We start from the raw sequence: 21,309 nt of genomic DNA, 5'->3' as shown, positions 1-21,309 counted from the left end.
AACACGCAGTAAAACACCAGAAAACCTTTATTCAGAGCTGGAGGTCTTCAGACAGGAAGCCATGTTTGGGGGTCTGGTTCGGGTTCTGTCTGCTGGCGCTGGCTCGCTGGGTTTCCTGGCCGGCCCGGCCCGTACACAACGGTAAGATGCATTCAGAGTCTCTCCAGGAGACCGTTGTCCCCGACCGCGCAGCGCCTACGTCTCCAGGATCTACGATCTGATCCAGCCGGGAGGAGAGCAGCGACGACCGGAGCTGCTGGAGGATTGGTTAGCAGAGACAACAGTGTCTCCTGGTTACCTGTCTGAACCACGGCAACCACTCGTTACCCAGACAACCCAGCGCAGAGATCACCGTTTACCCGAAGATCTCCATGGTGATGGTGAGATGGACTCAAAGTCTCTACAGCAGGAGTCTGTTTAGAGGAGGTTCACCAGAGCTTAAACAAGGTTTTGGTTTTATCTAATGTTAGCATCTCTCTCTCTCTCTCTCTCTCTCTCTCTCTCTCTCTCTCTCTATATATATATATATATATATATATATATATATATATATATATATTCTCTCTCTCTCTCTCTCTCTCTATATATATATATATATATATATATCTCTCTCTCTCTCTCTCTCTCTCTCTCTCTTCTTGAAGTGTGTGTGTGTGTCTACTGTAAACCCAGATTTTGTTTCTAATTAAACTTACGAGTGATCATTACTTATACTTTTATGTTTTGTAAAAACCTGCTATCATTACTAAACAACATTAGTTGTTTGTACTATTTAGCTGAAAGATTCATTGCACTAATCAGGTTCAGCAGAGATAACTCGGTATGTTTACTTTTATAAAAAGGGGAGGGGCTAATTCAAAAACCTGCCCGGTGCGCGTGCGAGACCAGCGTCTTATGGTGCGTTCAAGGGTCTCTGCTCTCCACCTGGCGGGACCATCCTGTCTATGGGCGGGACGAGCAGCACAGGCATCGGCAGCAGACGGTACCCTGACCTGGAAGCAGCCTTACTCCAAGTGGAACGGTTAGTATTTAAAATAACTATTGTAGCCTAGTGATCTTTGTGGGAATTTTGAATACCCAAAACTTGCAGATAATTAGTTGACGTAGCTTTGTTTCTGTCTAATGTGTTTGAACCTGTGCATGGTGTTAATTCGTGCTTATTGCTAACACGAGCTACTCAAAACAGTGCCAGCTGAATGTTAAGGTTAGCTTAGCGTTAACAGTCTGAGGACGGCTCACATGCCGGCGAGTTTGCTCGACTGTTTCCTTTATACGGTATAACCGTCATGTTACGCAATAGGAAAGCGATCCAACCGCTGTGGGGTCAGAGGAGCGTAGCAGGCGCTGTGGAGGTGTTTACGTTGTGGACACCGCGAGCTGCTAGCGGCGCATCGATCCACTCGACCCGTCCTCGGCCGCTCTCTTTTTCCCTCTCGCTCACTTTCTCACAGACGCTTGTTGACATGCCGGTTTTCTCTGTAACACAGGCGTCGTTTCGGTTCTGTTGCCTTATTGTATTTAACGGTGACATTGTTGAGCTGAGTCGTTGAGCTAAACGTTTTCTTGTTTTCTATTTCTCCAGATCCTCGTGGTGTGAGGATGCTGTGGAAGTGGAAGTATTGTGAGTTTGTGTGTGAGAAAATGGGTTACCTTTTAAAACATTATCAATTCATCAATGGCAATTAGTGCATTAATCCAGCCAATTCGCCATTTAAGCTCTCAGTTCATAATTGTATTTTAAGGTTTTGTACCAAAGTACTGCATCAGTCTCTCATCTCACTGCTGCAGATCCTCTCTTTCACCTGAGATTTCTGTTTTAGCTACAGAGTGAGACCTCTTTTCATCTTCTTCTTCGTATACCTTTTACTGCACTCGCATGCTCAGTAGCTCAGATGTAGATCATGTCAGCTAGCTAACTCTAGAGACAGTAAAAGAAAGCCTGTTTCTCCAACTTTGGTCAGTTACAAGGCAGGATTAGCTGGGAGACTTCTAAATGAGGGCACACATGTAAGTAGTTCTTTTGCAGATTATGGTGAACTTGTGTGTGTTGTAGCAGTGCTTTGCTATTGAGAACGACGTAGCATGCTAGCCGGCTAACGCTACGAGCTAATGGTTGTGGTTAGCCAGCTCATTTCGGACTGTGACGTCACAGTCCGAGGCCGATTTTGAACAGCTCACCAGGAGACTGAAGGCAGGACACATTCAGAAACCGTATCTCACTCAAAACAGCATGGATGGATTTTTTTCAAAGTTTGTGGAAGCACCAGAGACACAAAAGAACACCCCAAATCCCAGAAAAAGTGATTTTTTCATAATATGGGCACTTTAAGCTCCACTTAGCAAAGATTGACCAGAAAACCCAGGGTGAGAGAAACTGCCCAAGTAACCTTTCACTGTCAGTCAGGTGATCGTTCTCACCTGCGCAGTACACATTTACTCTTGTCCTCTTTAAGGAAAACATTGGTATTTTTTATTTGGGGCATGATGTTTTATTTTAATTTAAACAACATTTCAAATCATATACTACTTTGCAGATGGCTTAGCTGCGTTGTATAGTCCAGCTGATCTAAGTTCAGTTTGTTTTTGTTGTCTGTATTTTTCAGGTGTTCGTGGAGTTCAGCAAGAACCAAAAGCAGGAATTCTACGAGAGAATCGATCGGCTCGGTCCTCGTCTCCTCGAGTTATTTCCATCCAAGAGAGGTAATGTTGGACAGTTGTTGACACATATTTCACAACAGACCAATGTAGGTCCATACACATTATGTTCTTGGCATTGTTTTTCACAGGTTTTGTAAAAACATCATATCACAATGCTACTCTATTAGTTGTAGAATTCAATCCAAACATTGCTTGGTTTGTTTAAGCTTTCTTAGAGATCATTATTTGTTTTTTTATTTTAGCTTTCTAACTTGTGGTACTGTGTTTAATTCCCAAAAGACTACAGAGCCAACTGAGTGGGGGTGTCTTGTGACTTTAGTTTTGTGTATGGATTTACCACTTTAATCTCAGGGGACATCCATGTTTTTAATACACACACGGACAACACACACACACACACACACAAACGTTTTATCTAATGTTAGAATCTCTAACTCTCTCTAACTGTCTCTCTCTCTTTCTTCTTGAAGTGTGTGTGTGTCTGTGTGTATCGTACCTATGTGTGTGTGTGTGTGTGTGTGTATCGTACCTGTGATTGTGTGTGTTTGTGTGTGTGTGTGTGTGTGTGTGTGTGTGTGTGTCTGTGTGTATCTTACGTGTGTTTGTGTGTCTGTGTGTGTGTATCGTACCTATGTGTGTGTGTGTGTGTCGTGTGTATGTGTGTGTGAGTGTGTATGTGTGTGTCTGTGTGTATCATTATATCTGTGTGTGTGTGTCTGTGTGTATCGTACATGTGTGTGTATGTATGTGTGTGTATTTGTGTATCGTGGTGTGGAGTGTGTATGTGTGTGTCTGTGTGTATCGTAATTATGTGTGTGTGTGTGTGTTGTATGTGTGTGTGTGAGTGTGTATGTGTGTGTCTGTGTGTATCGTTACCTGTGTGTGTGTGTGTGTGTGTGTGTCTGTGTGTATCGTACATGTGTGTGTATGTGTGTGTGTGTGTCTGTGTGTATCGTACGTGTGTTTGTGTGTCTGTGTTTGTGTGTATTTTACCTGTGTATGTGTGTGCACACACATACAGGTATAGACACACACATGTGTGTGTGAATCGTGTAGAATAAGTGTGTAGTGCATGTCCTTGTCGGTGCTCGGCCTTCTGTCCCCGCAATCGTTAAATGCGTGTGTGTGTGTGTGTGTGTGTGTTTGTGAGTGTGTGTGTATGTGTGTGTGTGTGTGTGTGTGTGTGTGTGTATTTGTGTGTGTGTGTGTGTGTGTATGTGTGTGTGTGTGTGTGTGTGTGTGTGTGTAGTTTGCACACCGCTCCAACAAACTCCAACATTCTAAAGTTGTCAGTTGGTCGTCTTTAGAATGTTCATAAACCAACTGCCAGTCCACACTGCCCAGACAGGAACAGACCAGACTGACTTTGGTCCCCTAGTCCACCTTTTCTTATCTGAGTTCTGGTTTAATATAACATGGATGAAGTGGAGACCTTGTTGAATGTGGCCAGAGTAGTTCTGGTCTACCTGGCCTGTAGAGCTGCTAGCCGTGTACAGGAGAGACGGCAATCAAGACGAGCCAGGAGGATACTGTGGTGTAAACCTGGGATATTGCGACATGTAAAACAGGGCGTCTATCCTAACTTGTGTCAACAATTTAGCTCAGAAGATACTCCAGCTTTTGCGAATTTTGCCCGTTTTGCTCCTTAAGCTTTTGAGGAATTACTCACTATGGTTACTCCCAGTGGTTAAATTGGCTTTTGTAGGGAGGGGGAGCCCTTATTTACGGGGAATGGTCGTCATTCAAAATCGCGCCGTAAAATGACTTAATGTGTTTTTACACCAAAGGGGCACTTTTTCCAGTATTAATGTGTAAGGTAGGGTTGATTAGTTCAAACAAAGAGAAATACTTTACAATTCACTTACTTTATTATTATTTCTTACCTTTTATAGGCTAATGTTAACAGGCAGGCAACGGATTTCACCCTTGGAAAATGTATGAAATTGAACATGTTTGAAAATATTGGATGGCAAATATGTAAACATCTTTTTAAACAAGAAAATTATGTTGATTTAAGAGAATCAGAAACCACTATTATAGCCTTTTTAACAGTGATTGGCTTGCCCAGCTTGTTAATAGCCAGTGTATGTTCATTTTAGCTTCCAGTTTGCTAGATGGCACCAACATTTGGTCTAATCATAACTGGCCTGGCAACCCAAATGCCAAGGTTTTGCTTACAGATTTGTGTGCTGACTTATGATGTGGGGGTCTGGGGGTCCTCCCCCAGAATTTTTTTTAGCATTAAACACTATATTTCCTGCATTTTGGTGAATTTGTATGCATCTACTTCTACCTTTTTCTGAATAAATATGCCTGAAATATCTTTATGTAAAGGGAAACATTACAATCCAAAAATAAAAACATTACGTGATTGGTCTGCTGATACGGTAGATCTCAGACCGTCTGACAGACATAGAGCGCCGTTTGAGACGTTTAGGGAAGTGGCTGTACGCTGCTCTACATCGGAGGTGGAAACCCGAAACTTATAGCAGAAATGCACTGAGCACAAACGCGACACATTTGCCGCAGCATGTCGCCAGCAGAGCGCATCCATAAACCTGAAGCTGCCCAGCTTTTTACAGCGAGAATGGGCACAAAGCGACGCCAGTTTCATATTTGTCAGTCAACACTTCAAAATACATTTGGGGCTGAAGCCCCGGCAAAATGTTTGATGCTGAAGGAGACGGAGCTGAGCTCCGGCAGGGTGTATAGTGGACCTGAGGAGGCGGAGCTGCGCTCCGGTGCGCTCCGGCCCAATTTAACCTCTGGTTACTCCACTAATTACCAGAAAAAATACCCATTCAGACAGCATTTCCAGCTGTTAGAAAGTTGCCGTTTGTTGGAAAATGGGCGACATTGGTCTGATATTCTCCAACTCGGACAAACGCCATAAACACAGACGGCCGGCTGTAGAAATATATTGGGTTTAGAATAAGAATGTCCTGTAGCCTGGGATGGCCTCGCTGTCTCCTCCTGTCTGGCATGTGTAAGTGGAGCAAAAGTGCTCCTGTTTTGTTTAATAAACAATTGGAACAGAATGCACCTAATGAAATCTCTTAAAGGAACAGACAATCTCTAGCGCGCAACTTCTCTATCTTCTCGGAGACAGAAAGTCTGAGGGATATCCAACCAATTGGCGGCCCACACGCAATGGCGGAAGGAGGAACCTGAAGATGAATAAAAGAGAAGGGAAAAGGAAGGTCCGGTGTCAGACCCGGAAAGACTTTGTTGGTGGCTAGGGAGAGAAAGTCTCGAAGGAGCGGCTGATCCATATGCATATGAAAGATCTGTTTGCAATATCATTTTACTAAAGATTGTTATAGTTTAACTGAACGAATCCTGAGTATTCATTTCTTGGTCTGCCTTTCAACGGACACAATAAGTAAAGGGAAACTTCGAAGTGACCGGTGGTTCTTAAAAGACTCTGGCTTTTTGAGCAAGAGTAGAATCGGTCGCTTTTTTCCCACATGGTGACCCCGACGTGAGAGACCAGGGAAACCAACAGAAGCCAACCAGAACTTTTGGCTGGACTTCAACACTCAGACTCTTCTCTCCGGATCCAAATGGTGCACCAAAATTAAAGGTAAGAGAATTCCTGTTTTGTCTTTAAGAAAGACCAAAATTCTCACATTCGGACCTCAAAACTAAATTTCTTTTGGATCTGTGAGCGTAAGACATCTTGGGTTTTAATCAAAAATTGGGCTAACCAGTACTGTAAGTGATATTGCCCAGAGACAGGCACCTCGAGTCAGAGGTGTGCGCCTGGGAAAAACTGAGAACGCCTCGAGTGAGTGTCGGTCCAGTAAAAAAACACCTCGAGTGAGGAGTGTTGTCTAATAATAAATGTCCTGTGATTACAAAGTAAAGACATCTGCGTAGAAAGAGCTGTCTAAAGCTGACTGGAAAACTGGGTTTCGAGATATGGTCTAAGAGGGACACCTGGTGGAGAATTGGTGTCACTATATAAAATTAATAAAAAATCAGAAGTGCATAAAGTAAATTGGGGACCACGCCTAAAGTAAAAAAACAAAAATGCAAAAGTGATCTCACAGGGCGATTTGCCCATAGCGATCCAGTCTCAAACACGGGGGTGAAAAGCAGTGTACTAATGTGTTTGGCGTGATGATGTGAGCAGTCAGTGTATTCATTTGTGTGGCAAATGTTTATCTAGTTTGGGTTAGTAGACTGTTAGCGTGTTGGTTTTAAAAATGGCTAGCAGAGTACTTCGTTAAATTATATATAGAAATAATATAATATAATAATCAACATACTTGGTGGGACAAAAACGCTAAGTAGTGGATCTAGAAAAGATAATAATATAAAATCCTCGGGTATTAAAAGGGGTAAATAATTATTGAAGAAAATAGTCAGGAAAGCTGACAGTGAAATCCAAACGCAGGGAGAGTGTGAAGTGGGTCGCACAGCTGCGGACTGGATCAAATTACGCTTTGGGCGAAAAGGGAGTGAACTGACTGTGTGGGCAGGGGCTGCAACACACACACTCGGTTTTCTTTTTACTAAAGAGAAGTAGGGAAAACTTTATTGACAGAACCCTACATACACACATACACACACACACCCCTGTTAAGATAGAGCACTAGAGGTGCAGACAGGACGACAGCCAGCAAGCAACTAGCGTCAAATTTCACGCATAACACACACCCCTCTCACCGAGAGGAGTCCAAGAAGTTTTGAGCATACACATAGCGGTTTCACATAACACACACACACTCGCTTCATGCAATGAAGAAATGCTTTTGCACTGATACACTGTTTGGTTGTTTTTGCTATTAGGGACAATTGATAATGTGATATGTTTTCCATTATCAGGTAAATAGATGTCAAATTAGAAGTACTTAGGTTTGCTCTATAGGCATAAAAAACTTTAATTTGTAATGATTTTTAGAACTATCAGACAGTGAGTAGTATAACTTTGGGTTGCAAACTAAAGATAAAAATAAAATAAACAACATATTTTTGTTTAATACTTATTTTATTGGTTATATTGAAACCAATACAGGTTGATATGAGATTTCAGTCTGTAAACAATTAATTTAATATCATACTCTAGTGAGTTATTGGGTTACTATATCACAAATTGCTATTCATTGAACTTTTTGTTGCTTTTATACAAGTTACAACTACTAAACAGATTATTTATATGTGCTGCGTTTTTGAGTCATGAGCTTGTCATGCCTCAAATAGAAGGGATATAGTAGCAATAATAAATAAGGTGTTTAATAAATAAGGTGTTCACAATTTGGATGGATTTTATAGAGCTAAACCAGCATAAGGGAAATAAATGCTGTTTTATAATATTTGATATTCACTAAAATAAGTAGAACTTTTTTCAAGTGATAATATTGATAAAAGAACAAATAATGCCTTTTTGGGAGTTCTGTTTTGTGCCACACAGCGCCTCATGTGTGTCGATCGGGTCCATCTCACTCCCCCTCCAGCTGCAGGACCGGTGAAAACCTGTACCAGGAGATTGACCATCACAGCACCTCAGACCACAACACAGCTAGACATGATAAAGGTCTGTGGTCTGGCTACAGTTCTCGGCCCAAAGGGAAAGGGATGGTGGACCTGTGCTAGGCGTCTGGTTGTGACTGCAGCATCTGGAGATGCACTATGTCAAACCTAAGAGCCAGCAGCAAACCACACGCCCTACCCAAAGCCTTGATGAGCATTGTGTGATGAACTGATGACGCTGAAATAAGAAGGCTCCGGAGGGGTCAATATATGACCCTGAGGCCTGCTTCACCAAAGGAAAAGACGCTGATATCTGGAGTGCAGAGCGCAGACTGACTGAGAGAGGGAGGGGGGAGCGAGAGTTCTGCTCTGACACATCTGAGCGCTGTGAAGTTAAGTAGCACACAGACTCACATTCTGAAAATACACACTATTATTAGGAGAAGATAATTAGAAGTACTTATTTTTACTTTTAAGATAAATGTTCAGTTGGTGTGTCAGTAAATATTTAAAGTACATTTCACTGTTCAAATTGGATTGATGAAAAGTTGATAAAAATGATCCATTCAAAGACTTCCTAAAAACCTTAAATTGTATTTTTCTAGTTTTTTTGCAGTTGCTGCATCTTTCCTGAGACCTGTTGAAGTTGTGAGTTTTAGTGCTGAGAAGGTTTGAAACCATGATGATTAAAACCAGATATCAACAACTTCAACACAGAGATTATGATTAAAACTAACCTCTAAATGAAAATGTTTAAATGTTGATGTGAATGCTTAATGATGTACATTATGAGTAATGTACTTAGACAATGGTATACACCTATTAATTTAATACTCTCATATTTATATGTGTACACGAAAAGTAAGATATAAGATAATTAAAAGATAAAGCTAATAAACAGTAAAAGATAATGTCACTTGAATACATTAAATGTATTTTGGAATTAGGATAATGGGTTTCCTATTGATAGATTTTATAGGAGTTAAATTTAACAGTTACTTTCAATCAGAAGTCAATTATATTGGACCTACTGCTTGCCTTTATCTGAGGGATATTTAAACGATAGTTTTCCTATTAATTAAGAAAGATGTTTTTCCAAATGCCAAAAGCTGATGAAAATTGTGAGAAATCAAAAGTAAAGTGTTAAAAATCAATCAAAAATACAGTTGAGTAGAAATTTTAAAAATAATGCTGAGAAAAACTAAATATATTTTTTATATAATTTGTCCCCTGTCTCAGAACTCTAATCAATAGACTGATAGTAACGGCATTATCAAAGAGGGGGTGCTCCCCGGTTTTATTAGATGTTAGCCATGACAGAGTTTACTCACCCTGCCAACTATGGGAACTATTTTGACGAGGCTGGCACTTCCTCCGACGAGGAGGAGGAAGGAGTATAGTCACGCTGGGTCTAAATTACTCACAATCACCACCCAGTGCCCCCCTCTCCCTGAGTCCCCGTTTCCTATCTCCAACTGTTTTTCTATCTTCTTATCTGCTGTCAGAGATTCCCTTATTTGTTTCACAGATATTGCGCGGGGCTGAAAATCAGCCCATAGTCAATATAGCCTTAAGCAAGACATAGGTTTGAAGTATGATTTTACAATTTTTAATTAATTACAATAATTACAAGAGATGTTTGTTTGAAGTTTGCATGATATGTTTAGGGATTTCCACAAAAATAATTGTAACCATTGGTATAGTCATAGAAAGAGCAATGGATTATGCAGCTTACATTAGGAGCTAAAATCTACATATAAGACCCATGCACCACACCGCTCTGACATGATATCTACTATCACAGTTAACTTTTGATTGCTTATTATTGATTACTAAATTGCCAGTAAGTCATACGTAGGTCTCGAAAGAGGGATCCCATTATTTAGTTTTACCAATATTAGGATTATGTTCCACAGCGTGTTGCTGTGGAAAAAGAGGGTGTAGAAATATATTGGGTTTAGAATAAGAATGTCCTGTAGCCTGGGATGGCCTCGCTGTCTCCTCCTGTCTGGCATGTGTAAGATAAGACGGGTTCAAATTTAGTGGAGCAAAAGTGCTCCTGTTTTGTTTAATAAACAATTGGAACAGAATGCACCTAATGAAATCTCTTAAAGGAACAGACAATCTCTGGCAACTTCTCTATCTTCTCGGAGACAGAAAGTCAGGGGTATATCCAACCAATTAGGCCCCCACGCAATGGCGGAAGGAGGAACCTGAAGATGAATAAAAGAATAGGAAAAGGAAGGTCCGGTGTCAGACCCGGAAAGACTTTGTTGGTGGCTAGGAGAGAAAGTCTGAAGGAGCGGCTGATCCATATGCATATGAAAGATCTGTTTGCAATATCATTTTACTAAAGATTGTTATAGTTTAACTGAACGAATCCTGAGTATTCATTTCTTGGTCTGCCTTTCAACGAACACAATAAGTAAAGGGGAAACTTCGAGAAGTGACCGTGGTTCTTAAAAGACTCTGGCTTTTTGAGCAAGAGTAGAATCGGTCGCTTTTTTTCCTACACGGCCCACACTGACCCAACTGTTGGTGTTTGTTGGTGTTTCTTGGTGTTTCTTGGAGCAGTGTCCAAGCTCCTTAAGGGAGAAGTTACCATATTAAGGGCCAGACATGTTTAGTTCATTCACATGCTTTTGTTTCATTGAAAAATAAATATATCGTTGGCTGTATTACTGCATGTCGCTATTTATTGTAATTAGTGTAGTGCCGGAGCAACATAAAACCTTTCAGACCTGACAACGCCACCTCCTATTGAGGGTTAGGAGGAACCCTTTGAACCCTTACTATGTTAATTAGTATGTCGTGTGACCTACTCTAGTTCTCCCCTAACAGGAACAATTAACATATAATAATTATTGTACAAAAATAAGTTTGGTTTTATTACAAAAACTTTAAAAGAAATCCAATTAAAATAGCAAGGGCATAATTAATAAAATAATAAATTAGATGGCAGATACATGTGGTCTTACTCCTCTCAAAGTAGGTCAGCACAGCGCTCCGGGAGACGACTGTGGGAGACAGGAAGAGGAGACAGAAGGCCGAGCACCGACAAGGACATGCACTACACACTTATTTCTACACGATTCCCTACAGATATGATGCAAGATTCACTACAAAATATCATGCAAGTCACTTCAAAATCTACAGCGTCGAGGCTACATACACACCGTAACAGAGCGTCACCCAGTCTCACCAGGAGGAGGAAGTGTGTCGACACAGACCCAGCCTTGTACAGGATCAAGCTGTGAATATACATAAACTGAGGAGAGAAACCTATGTCAAAACTTCCATAAAAATATATATATATCTAAAGTCCACTTGTAAATGAAATCACAAGAAAATAATGAACCAAGGCAAATAATCAAAGAAACTAAATGGTAAATTAACGGTAGAAAACAGTGACTGGACTGGTCCCCCTTTGAGAAAACAAACCCATGAGTGGCCAGTCACAAAGTTACAAAGCGTCCTGCAAATAATGTATTAGCACACTGATAAAAGGTGTCAGGTTTCACATGAACTGGTACCCAAATGCAGACCCAGACAAGGTGAGTTAGAATGAACAAGGTGAGGTTTTATTTGGATATTGTACGAGGGAAAACACAACAGGCGAGTGCAGCTGGTGGAGCAGCTGGTGGAGCAGCTGGTGGAGCAGCTGGTGGAGCAGTGGGTGGAGCAGCTGGTGGAGCAGCTGGTGGAGCAGCTGGTGGAGCAGCTGGTGGAGCAGTGGGTGTAAGCGAGCCGGCTGGAGGGTTGTGAAGATCCAGTACACTGGAGGAGGTGCAGCGAATGTTCCAGGAGACCAGAAAGAGTATGGCTAACGATCCGGCAGGGACTGGAGGGTTGGCCTGGCTTATGAAGGGAGTAAATGGCTGATGAGGAACAGGAGTGCTGAGTGGACTGATGAGCCACAGGTGTGTAGGCATGAGCTGAGTGACCACGCCCACCATCGGTCTTCAGAGAGAGAGCAAAAACATGGAGACGGACCCAAAAACAAACACACACCAAGCACTCAGCAGGCACACAAAAGAGAAAAAGAACACAAAACTACATTCACACACATACCAAGAAGGAGGCCAGGGTCACGGCCGGCGGTCCGGGACAGTACCCCCACCCTGACGAGCCCCCAGGCGGTCCACCAGGCTTGGCAGGATGGGAGCGGTGAAAGTCCCGGACGAGAGAGGCATCCAAAATCTGCCGCCGGGGAACCCAGCACCGCTCCTCAGGCCCACAGCCCTCCCAGTCGATAAGGTACTGCAGGCCGCGCTGTTTCTGAAGTAGATTAGATTCAACTTTATTGTCATTGTGCAGAGTACAAGTACAAAGACAACGAAATGCAGTTTGTGTCCAACCAGAAGTACAAAAAAAGCAGAAAAGTGCAATGTGATATACAAAGTATAGACAGGTGGAGCATAGGCAGGACAAGACATATATTACAGTGTTAAAAGAGCAGAATAAATATGTAATATGAACAATGTATGAACAACATGTACAGATATGTGCAAAGTAGCAGCAGTGACATTATACTAGTAATAATAATAATATAGATAGATGCCGTGTATTAACAGAATATATTATAAGATAATAAGATGGATATTCTGAATGAACCATATAGACTGAGTGTAGTTCAGAGGTCTATTCTTTCTTGTGTAAAAGTAAATAGTTAAACTTTTACCGTGTGGTCCTGTGGATTTTTTAATGTGGATTAAGACGAGGAGATTTAGAAGAGCGTCGAGCTACGGCTTCATTCTGGGGAAACCTACAACATTTTGTAACATAAATTCATGCATACTAATATATCTGAATGCAGGAATTTAGACGTCAGAAGTTTGTTCTCTCCACTGTGGCACCAAATGATAGCTGAGAGTGGTCTCCACCTCCTATAACTGTAGAGGGTCCTGATTAGGATTGGACTCTAGTTCCTGTTGGAGGAGGACCAGCTCATAGTGACTCAGCTCCATATTAGTAGATTTAGTTAGAGAATAAAAGAGCTGAGTCATGTTGTCTCCACATCAGTCCTGTCAGTGAATAGACCGACCAACACTAACTGCTGCAGACAGCTTTCTGATCTTCAACACAAGAGTCCTTCACACGTGCTCAGGAAATAAGAAGTGAAGTAGAAACATTAGATTTACCATCACAGAGCCAGAAACTAACCCTGAAGAGACCAGAGACTAACTTGGCAGAAAAATCACAATTAGAAGTTTTCCCCACATGGTTGAGCCCTAATGTCCAGATAACTAACGTGGAGAGAACACTAAGTACACATAGGCAGGATTTATGGGGGGCTTTGTAGAAGTTTTTGTTCCTGTTTTAAGGTTTTCGTCACGTTTTTAGATGTTTTTGTTGCTTTTTTCAGAATTTCCGTCGCCTTTCGGGATTCAGACGACAGCTCCCCCCGGTGGCCGTGAGACATTACTACTTAAATATTACCTACAGGATTAGACTTTAGTGCCCCCCTTGAGAGGAAGATGCAATTGTTATGTGCATGTTTTTACATGAATTACCTTCAAAACTGTTTACAATGTTAATGGAGCAGAGAACACTTTACCCATCAGACTCCATGTAAATAATCAGGACTTTTAGCGTGTATAGAGCCAGCATATCTCCACCAGACTCCATGTAAATAATCAGGACTTTTAGCGTGTATAGAGCCAGCATATCTCCACCAGACTCCATGTAAATAATCAGGACTTTTAGCGTGTATAGAGCCAGCATATCTCCACCAGACTCCATGTAAATAATCAGGACTTTTAGCGTGTATAGAGCCAGAACATCTCCACCAGACTCCATGTAAATAATCAGGACTTTTAGCGTGTATAGAGCCAGCATATCTCCACCAGACTCCATGTAAATAATCGGGACTTTTAGTGTGTATAGAGCCAGCATGTTTCCACCAGACTCCATGTAAATAATCAGGACTTTTAGCGTGTATAGAGCCAGCATATCTCCACATGTAAATGGGTGAATTAAGGGTTTATTTCAACCAAACCAGAGTGGTGATTGTTGGAACAGTGGAAAGATGAACCAAGACGGCTTTTGGTAGTTTTATTTAGTTTCTGTCCACTTTGAATGAAGTGTGTTTTACGATGATAAAAGTCCTGATTATTTACATGGAGTCTGGTGGGTTTGGTGATGGTGATTTCTGGGCTGAAGATTGTTGTTCCCATCAGTCACTTAGACCCTAAAACATGTTAAACCTTTCCAGGCGGGGAGGAGCTGCCATCTGAAGGGTTAACTCATCAAATCAACACTGCATAAAGAAATCATCATTAGAACAAAGCAGAGCAGCAACATAAACACTGAAGTTAAAACAAAACAGAGAGAGGTCAAAGGTCACGGAGCTCCGAGGAACAACACACTGATTACATCACCAAGCGCGGGGTGTGTGTGTGTGTGCCTGTGTTTGTGTGTGTGTGTGCCTGTGTTTGTGTGTGTGTGCATGTGTGTGTGCGTGTGTCTCTGTGTGTGCGTGTGTGTGTCTGTGTGTGCGTGAGTGTGTCTGTGTGTGTGTGTGTGTCTGTGTGTGTGCGTGTGTCTGTGTCTGTGTGTACGTGTGTGTGTGTGTGTGTGTGTGTGTCTGTGTCTGTGTGTGTGCGCGTCTGTGTCTGGGGTGTGTGTGTGTGTGTGTGTCCGTGTGTGTGTGTGTGTCTGTGTGTGTGTGTGCGTGTCTGTGTGTGTGTGTGTGTGTGTCTGTGTGTGTGTGTGTGTCTGTGTGTCTGTGTGTGTGTGTGTGTGTGTGTGTGTGTGTGTGTGTGTGTGTGTGTGCCTTCAGAGAAGCAAGATATCTATTTATGTGAGTCTAAAAAAAAAACCATCTTCTGTCATCTGTCAAAAATAACGATTAGCCGACCAGGAACAGTCAGGTGTAGAGTCTCAGGTAGACCAGGGACAGTCAGATGTAGAGTCTCAGGGAGACCAGGGACAGTCAGGTGGAGAGTCTTAGGTAGACCAGGGACAGTCAGGTGGAGAGTCTTAGGTAGACCAGGGACAGTCAGGTGGAGAGTCTCAGGTAGACCAGGGACAGCCAGGTGGAGAGTCTCAGGTAAGTGTGTTGAGCTTAGTTCATATTTTTGTGTCAAAGTGTAAGGGAGCGTAGTTTGATCCTGAGCTGTGTGTGTGTTTAGCGTGTGTGTGTGTGTGTGTGTGTGTGTGTGTGTGTGTGTGTGTGTGTGTGTGTGTGTGTGTTGTGTGTGTGTGTGTGTGGTGTGTGTGTGTGTGGTGTGTGTGTGGTGGTTTGTGTGTGTTTCAGGGTTGCTGTGTGTGCATCTGTGTGTGTGTGTGCGTGTGTGTGTGTATGTGTGTGTGCATCTGTGTGTGTGTGTGTGCGTGTGTGTGTGTGTGTTTATTTAACCTTTATTTATTCAGGTGATCTCATTGAGACACAGGGTCTCATTCTCAAAAGAGACCTGTTAGGACAATACACAACATCAACAAACAGACAAACACATTACAATGGTATACACAATATGTACTATACAATATTTAAACTAAAGTGGTATACACAATATGTACTACACAATATTTAAACTAAAGTACCAAGTAGACTTAAAACACAAAAGTAATAAAAACAAGAACAGGATTCCCAAGATGTTTTTTTCCAAAATTAGTTTAAAATCTCCTAGTGGGATCAACAATTATAGATCCTGTTACAGTGTATTCCAGGTAGAGCTCTCTCTCTCTCTCCCTCTCTCTCTCTCTCTCTCTCTCTCCTCTCTCTCTTTCTCTCTCTCTCTCTCTCTCTCTGTCTCTCTCTCTCTCTATCTTTGTCTCTCTCCCTCTCTCTCTGTCTCTCTTTCTTTCTCTCTTTCTTTTTCTGTCTCTCTTTCTTTCTATGTATCTCTCTCTCTCTCCGAATTATTTTATACAAAGTTCATTCATTAGTTTATAACAATAAGCTGAAATATTTCTGTAAGTGTGATCCTGTACAGACTCAACTGATCAGCAGTGAGAAACAGGAGGAGACTCTCCATCCTACACAGGACACAGAGACACTGAGGAACCAGGAGACCAGAACCAGAACCCAGGATAGAGAGGCTGAGTGAATGTGGTGTTGAAGGTGTGGAGGTGGACCAGTGAGTCAGAGGAGACTGTGTAGAAGGACAGAGAGCCAGCAGGACAGTCCACATACACTGCTATTCTACCAGAGACAGAGGAGGACGAGATGGATGTTTCTCTCTTATTGTGCCTGACAGAGTATCGACTATCAGAGCAGATCAGACTCCAGGACTGATCATTCCATCCAAACACACAGTCTCTACTGTCTCCTCTCCTCTTGATTCCTTTGTAACTCACTGATATATAAACCTGTCCTCTCCTCTCAACCTCCCAGTAACAGCGACCAGTCAGACCATCTCTACACAGCAGCTGATACCAGTAGTCAAACCTCTCTGGATGATCAGGATATGACTGATCCTCCTCCACTAATGTCACCTTCCTGTTGATGTCGGACAGTTTGAGGTTTCTGTTCACTGTGTTTGTGTCCAGTGTAAGTTCACATGAATCTGACGGAGAGAAGGAGACACAACACAGCTGCAGTTATTAACCAATCAGCACTTTGATGATGACATCAGAGGGTTGAATGAGTGATGTCACAGTTTGATGAATGAAATTAAAAACACACTTACACTTCCTCAGACCTGGTGTCAACCATCTGACTCCAGCAAGCTCCACCCTGAAAGGAGGAGGGGCATTACATCCCTCAGAAAGAGAGAGGGAGAGAGAGAGAGAGAGGGAGAGAGAGAGAAAGGGAGAGAGAGAGGGAGAGATTGTCTGTTTGTGTGTTTGATTGTGTGTGTTTGTGTGTGTCTTGGTGTATTTGGTGTGTCTGGTGGGGTGTCTGTGTGTTTCTGTTTTGTTGTGTGTATGTGGTGTGTCTGTATGTGGGTGGGTGTGTTGGTTTCAGTGATGGGTGTGTATCTATAGGTGTTGTGTGTGTGTGTGTGTGTGTGGTTTGTTTGTTGTGTGTGTGTCTGTGTTGTTGTGTGTTTGATTGTGTGTTTGTGTGTGGGTGTGTGTGGTGTTTGGTTTGGTGTTGTTTTTTGTTTTTGTGGGGGGGGGGGTTTGGGTGTGTGTGTGTGTGTTTTTGTGTGTTTGTTTGGGGTGTTGGGTTTGGGGGGGTTTTTTTGGTTTTTTTTTTTTTGTGTGTGTGTGTGTTTTTGTGGTTTTTTTTTTGTGTTTGTGTTTGTTTGGGTTGTGGTGTTTGTTTGTGTGTGTGTGTGTGGGTTTGTGTGGTTGTTTGGGTGGGGGTTGTGTGTTTGGGTGTGTGTTTGTGTGTTTGTGTGTGTTTGTGTGTGTTTTTTTTTTTTTTTTTTTTTTTTGTTTTTGTGTGGGTTTGTTGTTTTTTGTGTGTTTGTGTGTGTGTGTGTGTGTTTGTGTGTGGGTGTGTCTTTGTTTCTGGTTTTGTGTGTGTATTTGTGTGTGTGTGTGTGTCTGTGTGATTAGTATGTGTGTGTGTTTTTTTTTTGTTTTTTTTTTTGTGTTTGTTTTTTTTTTTGTTTTTTTTTGTTTGTTTGTTTGTGTTTTTTTGTTTTTTTTTGTTTTTGTTTGTGTTTGTGTTTGTGTTTGTTTGTTTTTGTTTGTTGGTGTGTTTGTTTGTTTTTGGTTTGTGTGTGTGTGTGTGTGTTTGGTTTTTTTTTTTTTTTTTTGTTTGTGTTTGTTTTTTTTTTTTTTTTTTTTTTTTTTTTTTTTTTGTTGTTTTTTGTGTTTTTTTTTTTGTGTTTGTTTTTTTTTGTGTGTTTTTTTGTGTTTGTGTGGGGTGACATCATCCTTATAGATTCTAAAGGGAAAGGTGTGAATGAAGGACCAGCTTTCCCGGACAAAAGCAATGCGCAACCAACAATGGACAGGATGACATGCCCTCCAGCATCTCACTGAGCCCATCCTGGGTCAGCCTAGCCACATCATCATCCACACAGGTACTAATGACCTGACCTAATGAACAGGAAGCAAGAGACAAACTCTGGGCACTAAAACCCAGAGATTGGAGTAAGTCACACATGGGCAAGTCACAAGCAAGTCTCAAGTCTTAACCTTCAAGTCACAAGCAGCCCAAGTCATTTTTTGTGACAATCAAGCAAGTCAAGTCAAGTCATAGCTTGACAAGTTAAAGACAGTGGTTATGAACTGCTGGAGTTTTATTTGCATTTTTTTCCTACTCAATATTGAAAAGACATTGCGTCCAAACCCCATACATCTGAACAGTTTAAATTATTACAGATAAAAAAGAACACAATCTAAAACTGATATTAGGCCAACAATAAATCAAGATACTTATTTGTTCAATATGCCTCAAATATGATATCAAATCATGAAATTAAAAAATCAAGGTCCAGACCTGGGCCCTGGCGGTAAACACTCAAAAGACAAAGATGATGACTCTTCAAAAAAGATCCAGATCTCAAGGAAACACATACAGCTTCATGTTAGGAACACATAAATTAGACCACCGTACACATTACTATTATGTCGGACTGAAAATAAGTTCCACTGGAAGTTTTAACCCAGTGATAATGAAGCTGAGAGAGAAAGCATGCAGGTCATTGTACGCAATAAAAAGTCAAATTTACATTAATATCCCAATTAGAATCTGGCTCAAATTATTTGAATCTGTAATAGAACCAATTCTCCTCTATGGTAGTGAGGTGTGGGGTCCTATTTCCTACCAGAATTTTGCCCATTTGGAAAAAAAATAAGTTGATATCCTGCATCTAGAGTTCTGTAAAAGCATCCTTCAATGCCTGCAGAGCTGAATTAGGCCAATTCCTATTATTAATCAAAATTCAAAAATGTGCAATCAAATATTGGCTACATCTAAAAAACAGTGACCCTCACTCCTATCAGCAGAACGCCCTGCAACACCAAGAGCTGAGTAAAGAGAAGAGTCCCCTCACTCAGCTGGTCCTGCCGCTCTGTTCACTTCCTGACCCTGTTTCGCTTCAGGACCAGTCTGGGAACCAACCGATCAGAGTTAACCAAATTATAACACAACAGAAACAAAACTACATCACCAATTGGAACACACAAACAAAAGCACAAAGGGGTTGGACTCTTTTTTTCTCCGGAGTTGCCCAAGGTGTGAGGTGCCGTGCGGTTGTGGGGATACTCACAATGCCCCGGCTGAGTGCCGCTATGTTGGAGGTCACCCCGGTGGACGAGAGGATCACCTCCCTACGCCTAACTGACTTTTGTTTATGCCAAAAAAGGTTGGAGTATTCGGCCTTCTTGGAGACCTTGAATGGAGTCCTGTATGGGGCTCCAGTGGGGGACTCCATAGTGGGATTGTCTATAATGGGATTGTCTATAATGAACACCTTGTTCGAACATAGGGATCATGCATAAGTGAACTTGGTACCAGAGCACCTAGGCCAAAGGTCAACCCTGGATAAGCGAACGAAGATGGATGAATGGATAACGTGATTTAACACAAGGCTCAACACCTAGAGACACCTATTACACTACTGCAGAGACATGAACACACACTGACTGAAGCCATCACTTTCACGCAGTATGACAGGATGCTGCATCACATATAGTCAAAATGAATGGAATTATCAAAGACACCAAAACAAACCCACAACTAGTCATATTTACTCATACGGTGACCACAAAGAAATCAAAAACACAAATAACACAATCAGCGATCAACACAAATTCCAGCCAAGCAGCGGGGGCTTAACACACGTGTCCCCATGCACACACAAAGGAACAGCAGCCACTGACACTGATCAAATCTTTTAACACATAAAGGAAGCAGTAATAGCTAGGAAAATCATTTCACTAAAAACATTGTTAATGGAGTTGCAGCATAAATAATTTTGAAATTTTTTTTTTATTTTAGGGTTAGAAATGAATATATAGGCCTTTAGTTATAAAAATATAATTTTCTGATTCTGATAATCTCTTGGCCAGCAGAGAAGGCCTTGCTGGCCGTGACGGCCCACCTCTGATCTACAGATTGAGTCATAACAATGAATATTCTGATTAATAGCTGATGGTTTGTGGGTGAAATAATATATAAATAATGAGGAAAATATAACTGAACATAGCAAACAGCAGAATAGACAATTTGCACATTTACTCATTGTTATCATTAGATGATTGTCTCATGGAAAGAAATGTATGCTTTGTGCTAAGCTCGGCTAAAACTGTCCTTGACCTGTCTGTCAAGTTGAAACTGATTTGATCCTGGGAAATAGGAAAAAAAGGATGTTTCTTCAAACCACAGACAGTTCCTTTAACATACAGAGATGTTTCGAAACTACATAAATTATTAACAACAGGAAGTCATCATTTTAGTTCCTGGAGATGTTCTTCTTTAAAACTTCCTACACAAATATCTCCTTTTTGTTCATCAATGTTTGTACCTGAGAGACAGACTATGTGCACATTTACACATTGTTATAATTAGATGAGTGTCTCATGAAAAAAAGTATACGCATAATGCGAACAGGATTACAGCTGCCGGCCACACTGCTACACTATCATTTACAGAGACCCAACAATTCCCCCATGAGGAAGCATTTGGTGCATCAGTGGACCTGTCCCTGTAGACAAACATCAACATTACATCACTCTCACACACACACACATATATAAATATATATATATATATATATATATATATATATATATATATATATATATATATAGTGTTTGCAACGCAGGGACTAGGAAAAAGCGTTTTGAGAGACTTTTTGAACTTAGATTCGGTAGTCTCCCAGTAAAAGAGGAACTTAGAGCAATAATTAGTCCGGACATCGGTGTATGTTTCTGATCGATCACATGAGCCATGCAGCACCAGCAACTGACATTTTAAACCTCTAGCTATCTAGTCTATGCTTCATCCACACACTCTTCTCACAGCGTAGAAAGCACATTGATTTGTGCTAAGCTAAGGACAGTTCCTTTAACATATAGAGATGTGTCGAAACTACATCAATTATTAACAACAGGAAGTCATCATTTTAGTTCCTTGAGATGTTCTCCTTTAAATCTTCCCACACAACTATTTCCTTTTTGTTCATCAGTGTCTGTACCTGAGAGTGTCCAGTCTCCAGAGTTTATCCTCCAGTCCCGCTGACAGTAGCTTCACTCCTGAGTCTCCTGGATGATTGTAGCTCAGGTCCAGCACTCTCAGATGGGAGGGGTTGGAGCTCAGCGCTGAGGCCA

At 41.5% G+C, this 21,309-nt stretch overlaps 2 protein-coding genes and 1 long non-coding RNA gene across 5 annotated transcripts in view; 1 reads left to right on the top strand and 2 right to left on the bottom strand.

The window, feature by feature from the left end:
* Positions 1–21,309, bottom strand: part of LOC120571647 (protein NLRC3-like) — a 615,005-nt gene that overhangs the window by 436,975 nt on the left and 156,721 nt on the right. The gene's annotated exons all lie outside the window — the stretch shown is intronic.
* The window catches only part of LOC120570718 (NACHT, LRR and PYD domains-containing protein 12-like), an 80,762-nt gene that overhangs the window by 34,230 nt on the left and 25,223 nt on the right, over positions 1–21,309 (bottom strand). Inside the window, exons 6-7 of one of the 2 annotated variants that reach the window (XR_005641110.1) lie at positions 16,767–16,778; positions 16,558–16,643 (exon numbers count right to left, since the gene is read on the bottom strand). The exons of the other annotated variant lie outside the window; for it this stretch is intronic. The gene's annotated coding sequence lies outside the window, so the exon portion shown is untranslated. Of the gene's footprint in view, positions 1–16,557; positions 16,644–16,766; positions 16,779–21,309 lie in introns of those variants that run through there. 2 annotated transcript variants of the gene reach the window in all.
* On the top strand, positions 908–2,953 carry LOC120571796. Of its 2 annotated transcripts, none has more exons than XR_005641303.1 (3): positions 908–1,021; positions 2,604–2,700; positions 2,938–2,953. It is a non-coding gene; the product is annotated as an uncharacterized LOC120571796 (long non-coding RNA). The 2 variants fall into 2 exon arrangements; XR_005641302.1 differs by lacking the exon at positions 908–1,021 and adding an exon at positions 1,187–1,621.

Source organism: Perca fluviatilis, chromosome 2 (assembly GCF_010015445.1).
Source record: "Perca fluviatilis chromosome 2, GENO_Pfluv_1.0, whole genome shotgun sequence".
NCBI classification, from domain to species: domain Eukaryota; kingdom Metazoa; phylum Chordata; class Actinopteri; order Perciformes; family Percidae; genus Perca; species Perca fluviatilis.
The sequence above is the reverse complement of the archived record's forward strand: the minus strand, read 5'-3'. Positions and strand labels throughout refer to the sequence as shown.